The following is a 7,034-nucleotide window of genomic DNA, read 5'->3' as shown; positions in this document are numbered from 1 at the left end:
AGCGCCGATGCCATTCAGCTGCCTTGTATCTCCCGCCCTTTGCTCGCCGCCGCGGCTTTGTGCAACATGTACATGTGCAAACACACGTGCGCGCACACACACACACACACGCGTACGCACGAAGCGCCGAGGGGGGCCTGTGCTACACGCTACCTGAGGCCTGTTTCCCCCTCTGACACGCTCGGCCACCCCTTCCAACGGGCTTCGCTCACTGACTGGACGTCCCAGCAGGACTCGCTGGTGTGAAATGGGGGGCCCACGGTTCGCTGCCGGTGGGAGTTAAGCCGGGCCTGGGGTGGGAGAGAGGAGGGGGCGGGACGGGCAGGCGGGCTCTCTGGCTAACACCTGGTATCACTTTATTAACCCTCGGCTGTCTTGACCCCTGAGAGCCGAGGGAGAAACGGCAGGGCCGGAGGGAGAGAGAGGAGGGAGGGGAGTCGGGTGAGTGAGGAGAAGGGGCGAGCGGGCGTCAGTGTGCAGCCTTTGAAGGTGTGTGTGTGTGTGTGTGTGTGTGTGTGTGTGTGTGTGTGTGTGTGGTGGTGGGGGTGCGGATGGGGGTGAGGTGTGGAGAAATGCCCCTGCAGCAGAGCCCCTGCGATGACTTTACCATTACTGTGACCCCCCTTGACCCTTAACACCCCCTTCTGGCCGAGCAGAAAAGCCCCCAAGCCTCCAAACGCCGCCGCCGCCGCCGCAGCTGCTGGTTCCCATTGGTCTGCCGAGGGCCACTGCGGCGAGCAAGGGGACGAGGGGATGGATGGAGAGTAGGGGAATGAAGAGGAGGGAGGGTGGGAGGCGGAGGGAAGAGGAGTGTCGGGGGGGGAGCGGCCATGCAAAAGGTCAACTGTTGGTCAGAGGTTTTTATTGGGAGTGCAGGAGGGAGGGAGTGTGCGTTAAAGACCACCGTCTGAGATTTTAACTGCAGGGAGGGGAATTTGGCCTTTTTCCATCCCATCCGCAGGCTCCTGGGAGAGAGGAAGGGCCGGACGGGCCGGCAGGCCGCCGCTGAAGTGCCGTAAGGCAGAGCAAAAGTGACGAAGGGGACGCCACCTGCAACGGCCCTGTGTGTTGCTCTGTTTGTTGTTGACCTGCTGCTGCTGCTGCTGCTGCTGCTGCTGCGCGGCAACCGAGGACAGTCTCAGCTCCGAGACTCCCGTGTGCCGCTTATTCAGGGTAGCTAGGATCTCCAGGGCCGCGCAATTACCGCTTGGATGGCAGGCCGGGTTGGAAATTCCACCAGAGGGACGTCAGGCCGGTGGATTAGCGCTGATCCAATCAGAGCACTACGCCGCAGCCAGGGGCTGAAAAAAAAAACCCACATGAGCCTCGGATTAGCGACCGGCCGAGTCGTCAGGGATTCATGATCCACAAATAGGATGCGTAAGGAGTTGAGTTAGCGGCTCTGACCTTTCGGCCAGGTCAGCATGGAGATGCTCGCCGACCCCCTTGCTGACCAACCTCCATCCACTCCGGGGTGGTGACGCACTTTCACACTCAAGAAGATTGTGGCCGAAAAACCAAAATCACGTAACAGCATACATATCCTCCGCAGCACCCAGTGTGGGATGGCTTGGATGTGTACCCCGAAATCCAGGTCGCCCCCTTACACAGTGATAACGATGTGGGAGACAAGGGAGAGAAGTGATAGGCTGTTTTTGAAAACCACAGAAGAATAACAGGAAGAAGAAGTTACTATCAGTTGTAAACTGCAGCAGCTGCCGGGGAGTTTTATCAGAACTGGACGTTAAAAGGAGAACCAAGAAACAGCCCTGAAGTTCTTTTTCTCAGTGCAATTAGACACACGCAGTCTCAAATCTGATTGGTCCACTCCACTGTGATAGACAGAAGGTTTGCTTCCCCTTTTGAAAGCTTTCTGTGAGATCCTTTGCAAAGGGAGCGCTGCACTTAATGATCCGCACAAGTGAACTTCCTGAAGGATGAATTCATTTCTTTCCTTGAGAGAGAAACCCACCGCCTGGCGAGCCGAGTTATCTTAGCCGAGCACACCTTCGCATTTGGGAAGCAATGCTCACAGAAAGCGGCTTTGTTGTCCGGACGAGTTCAACGTGAGACACTGACGTGCAGGAGGAAGGGCTCTGAAGGGAGGATCAGTGGGCCGGGAGATAGAGAGGACCTGAAGCCGCTCACTGACCACTTGAGGATGAATCATAACCGCTCGCGCTACCTCAAGCCTGGCCGCACACACACAGTCCTCACGTCGCCCGATTCCCCGGCGGCCTCCTTATCATGGCTGCAGCCGCGCGCAGAGATGACATCTTATCTTGGAGACGCTGAGGTGTGTGAGGTGAGAGTACAGACTCGTTCTGGGGGAGAGACTGTGGACGACATCCCGAGTCCAAACTGCCAACACTTTTTTGCCGCGGCCTGTTCTGAGCCCTGAGTCACCCGGGGGCTGTGGGGTAGGGAGGTCCTGGGGGTCAATTTATAGCCTGATCACGTGACCAACCGTTTGGAGCCGGAGTGGCAGCGAGTGTCGCACTGTGGAGGCGGAGGAGGAAGTCGAAGGAGTCCGGGGAGTTGATAGATAGATAGATAGATAGATAGATGGATAGATAGATGGATAGATGGATAGATAGATGGATAGATGGATAGATAGATAGATAGATAGATAGATAGATAGATAGATAGATAGATAGATAGATGGATAGGTAGATGGATAGATGGATAGATGGATAGATGGATAGATAGATAGATAGATAGTTAGATAGATGGGTAGTGCAGCTCTCCGTCTGTCTGCTCCACCTTCTCCGGCAGCCCAGCCCTCTGTCTTCTCTCTGTGTCGGCATCTTTTTATGGAGCTGACATTCCTGGAGTGGCCGAAACAGAAACCCTTGTTTAGAGGCGAAATCCTCCCACCTTAACCCCCTTTTTTTCATCTTCCTAGTTTTGGAGCCTGGGGTCAGAGGTCGAGACCCCCTCCAGCTTCAGAGACATGTCGGGTCATGCACGGCCACATAGCATTCCCTGTATAGCCCCCACCGCCGCACAAAAGGCCCCATGTCGGCCCGAGCCGGGTGACGAACCGCCTTGCACAAGAGGTGTGAGAGTGTATGAGCGTGCGTATGACATTTGCAGAGACGGGGGACTTTTGCCTCGCCAGGGATATTGGCATTGGGCAGATTTGGACGTCCGCTGAAGAGGAGGAGAAGCAAATAATTAAGATTAACTCTAACTGATGGATTCAGGACGGCAAAGCCGGTTGGAAATAAATAGATATCTTTCACCTCTGGGAGATCACTCTCCAGCCTCCGCAAGGGAAAAAAGCAAATAAACAGAAGATGCTGGCTTGCAAAAACAAATTTGCGACGTGTATTAATGATGTCCTGGAGAGATTGTGTGTGGGTTTTTTTTTTCCTGTGTGAAATGATAAACCAGAGTCAATGCGAGCAATGGTTCACTGACTCTCTGTCACGGGTGCACTCGGTTCAACAAAATCATGCCAAAATAGGAAATATAATGCCATAAATTTAAGCCGGCCTGAATCAAAACTGTCGGGAAGCAATTAGGAAAACACCATAATTCCTCTCGACGGGGGCCAAAGTTTGACAGGCAGCAAAATAAGTGTTAAATGAAAATAACCAATTTTAGGAGTGTGCCGCTGCCAAGTGTCAGGGGTCACGAGACTCAGTGGGGCCTTCGCTCGTGTCCTCCTTGCTTAGTCAGCAGCTCGGAACCAGCGCAGCAGTCCCGTGCAGAAAAAGCGGATATAAAGAATGGCTCTGAGATGCAAAAACAGGACTGGGATGTGACTGCAGAGAGGGGGGGAAAGGAAAAAAAAAAAAAACTGTCCCGCAGATAAACAAATAACTAAATAAATCCTGGGGACACTGGGGGTGACGGAAGCCACCCCCAAGGGGTCAGAGCAGGAACAGATAAATCTCCCTTAAAGACGCCATGCCTCCACGCAGTTAACCTCTTAATCAACCCCAATCGACCAAAGGAAACAGCACCGACTTTCAGAAACTCTGCTCCGGGCCTTGGCTGTGCGAAAACACCAACATACTTTGGGCTGACTCTCTGAATCCTGCGCAGAACGTGACAGAAGTGAGCTTTGTCCAGTGGGAGACGTGCTTTTCCTCCAAAATTTGCAGAGAGCAACGGGACAGTCAGAGTTTTCAAAAAAATATATAAAGTAAATGGTTTATTTAACCAACTTCCATGTCATAAAGAAGCAGAAGGCATTCTTTTTTCTTGTCTGATAATTCACAAATAATGCAATTCAACAAACACTTGTCGGTGCGAAACACAAAACTACTGGAAACTCTTCAGGCTGTGTTCACACCAGTTTCCTCTTTTCATGCAAAAACTGGTTACAAACTTGCATCGGTGTTTGGGGTTTGACTGCAGCCCTGAAATCAAACTTTGTTTTCCCACATTGTTTAGTTCTTACGTTCATGTGCATTGTGTAAATGTTGTGCTACACCAACTACCTGCCTGTCGTTGCCTTGAATTTGTTGTGAAGCCGTAGCCTTTAAACTGTCTCCTCTTCCATTTCCTCAACTCGACAAAAGGCAATTCGAAAAACAAAATCAAAAAAAACTTTTTGATAGAAACAGACGAGATTCATCTTCTACAACACAAACGTGGATTGTTCTTTGTGACTGTTTTAGATAAACTTTGGGCAAGTTTCTTCAGTCTCTTTAATGATCACGACAAGCTTGAAAAAGTGCTGGGCACGTCGTCACACATGTCACCTGTCCAGCCGTCATATCCTCTCATCACCTAAACAGTTGGGAGCATAAAGCCATAAAGCCAGCTGGGGAACAAAGTATGTCCTACATACAGGTACCTTTTTGTGTTAATATATATATATATATATATATATATATATATATATATATATATATATATATATATATATATATATATATACATATGTACAGTATATATATAAGGTTGTTGAATTTTTAAGAGGGTTCCAGGTCCCAGGGCAAAATTCCCTCCCATGCCTGAAATTCCTGCCGCCTGCAGGAGAGTTAATGCTAAAACTTTATGTCTTTATCTGTTGATCCTTCTTTTGGGTCGGCCACAACTTTCATGCTCTTTGTCCGTCCGTCAGTGAGGCTTTCCAGAGCTGCTGTGGGGTGAGTGACCTCCCGCGAGCCTCAGAGAATCCCGAGTGTTCTGGGGGTCACACCAAGACACGGGCTGCCGACGTAAAAAAGAGCCCCTAACAAACGTGTCACTCTGAGCTTTGGATTTCTATTTCGGTGAAGGCGCTCAGGTTACCGTACCTGGTGACTTGATGGCTCCTTTCCTCAATGGGATCATATTTAGCAGCGGCCCAAAGTGGAGCGATGCATTGTGGGGCCCCCGGTGTTGTCAGACCGTCCATAAATTAACAAGAAAAGCGGTGGCCTCTGCATTTCCTAGGCCACTCGGTGCGGTCATGTTTACCACCCCTCGGCCCCCTGTCCTGACACCCGCAGCCACCCCCTGACCAGTTGGTGCAGCCATCCGTCACTGTTCATCAAGCACAAGTGTAAAGGAAAAAAAAAAAAAAAAATATTCCGAGCAAATTTCTACAATTGGACAAGCGAAAAAGCAATGGTAATTCTGGCATCCGATCCACTTATGATGTGTTAGGTTAGGTTTTTAATTTAATTCTTTCAACAATCATGTGTGGGGTGTTATGGCCCAGTTGAGCCCACCTAAAGATCCAGGAACCACAAGATGTCAAAGAAACCAGCTGAACCGTCAGAGCGAGACCACAGAGTGTCTCCACACTTTGGCTTGAAAGTGGCCTGTGGAAGCACTTTAAACCCCTGACTGTGATTATTCACACACTGAAAATACAACACAGAATGTAATTCTGTAAATAAGTGGAACAAAATCTGTACAGTAGAGATAATTTAATGGTAATGGCTTTTTCTTGAAAACTGATGTTGACAACTTTAGACAGAAAAAAAAAATCTTTATCTTTATCAAGCTGCATTCACAATTTTAAAACAAAAATGAATTCAAATTAGCCAAAATAAAAGTACCAATGCAAAATTAAACAACACCCGCAAATCAAGAGTTTATATTGTTCCTTTGCTGAGGGATTAGTTGGATTTGCAAGTCAGTTGCCACACTGATCCTCATTTAATTGACCTCACCTCGCAGCCAAATTCATCATAAATCGCTGCTGTATTGAATTACACTCTAATTATCACACACACACACACACACACACACACACACACACACACACACACACACACACACACACACACACACACACACACACACACACACACACACACAGCCCCTGAGGTGCCATTGGTCCGTTGCCTACAGCTCATGGAATCTCCTAATAGTGAGTCACGGGGCTAATTGGGAGACAGGTAAGGTTACATGTGACAACAATTAAAGGCAGCGCAGGGCCGGCCCACTGGCCTCCGGCAAACCTGGCGCTGCGCTCTGGGCTCTGGGTGCTGGGGACAGGGAGCAGGGGGGCAGGCTGATGGTTCACCGGGACAATTTGTGGATTATTATTGGAAGGAGAAAAGTTTGCATTTTCGATTCTGTTTCCGTTCCTGTTTTGTTTTTTGTTTTTTGTTGGTTGGTTTGTTTGTTGTTAGCAGACTGTGAAAAGATTTAGAATAGCTGCTCCTGTGCTGTCATTTCTAGGAGACGTTATTCGTTCATTCATACATTATAGTGGCTGTAGCATTGTTTTCATTTTTAATGTTATGTTTTTCAGCATTAACATATTTTTTAATCAATATTATCATTAGTGGTTCTGTGAATAGATAGATAGATAGATAGACGGATGGATAGATGGATAGATAGATAGATAGATAGATGTCCCCTCTCCCACCCCTGCTGGCAGCTGCCGTGTCTGTACCACCTTCATGTGATAAATCAGGAGCCTATCTGGGAAAATAATCAAGTCCCCTCTTCTTCTCCTCTCTCTACCCCATTAGAGAACAACACTGTCACTGTTGATTAGCGCAGTGGCCTTTTGTGCGCCGGGCCAAACTGTTTAACACCCCAAACCGACAAAATCAACACTTTCCCGACTGGTAAAC

The sequence above is a fragment of the Nelusetta ayraudi genome, unplaced genomic scaffold (assembly GCF_046127955.1).
Source record: "Nelusetta ayraudi isolate G7.1 ecotype Tasmania unplaced genomic scaffold, CSIRO-AGI_Nayr_v1 ptg000074l, whole genome shotgun sequence".
NCBI lineage: Eukaryota > Metazoa > Chordata > Actinopteri > Tetraodontiformes > Monacanthidae > Nelusetta > Nelusetta ayraudi.
This window is presented reverse-complemented; position numbering follows the sequence as displayed.